The sequence below is a fragment of the Rhinoderma darwinii genome, chromosome 13 (genome assembly GCF_050947455.1).
Source record: "Rhinoderma darwinii isolate aRhiDar2 chromosome 13, aRhiDar2.hap1, whole genome shotgun sequence".
Taxonomy (NCBI): Eukaryota; Metazoa; Chordata; class Amphibia; order Anura; family Rhinodermatidae; genus Rhinoderma; species Rhinoderma darwinii.
This window is the reverse complement of record NC_134699.1, coordinates 27,816,965-27,817,489: the sequence shown is the minus strand read 5'-3', so window position 1 is coordinate 27,817,489 and position 525 is coordinate 27,816,965.

Below are 525 nucleotides of genomic sequence, written 5' to 3'. Positions count from 1 at the left end.
GTTTTGAGGTCATTTTTGTTCTAAGATTAACAACTGGAAAGCTTTTAAATATTGTATTTGTGTTTTATTTTGTGTGGTTCACTGTCACTACAATGGCAATTCTACATCAGTGGTAAAGACACTTCCAGATCTTTACTGCAGTCTAACGCCATCTAAAAAGGTAAGTTGACCAATGGTAGGAAATATCCATAGAATAGTAATGCCAATACCATTATCCAGCTGAAGTTTGTATTGGAGGAAGATTTGGCCAAAATGATCACTATGAATAAATCTACAAAATTAGAAAAACAAGCGACGTATCCATGGAAACAGAAATTTACAGGAGCGTGTTTTGCATTAGCGTTCATGCCCTCTGATAGTAACCACCTCACTGTACATAGAGAGCGCTTCGTACTGACATACCTTAAAAAAAATGTTCCATTTACTTTACTTTTATTTTTTTAAAGTGAACACTGATGGAAAAAAACCTGATAGATTTACTGTATGTAAACAGATACAAACGTATGTCATTACGTTTGCATACAT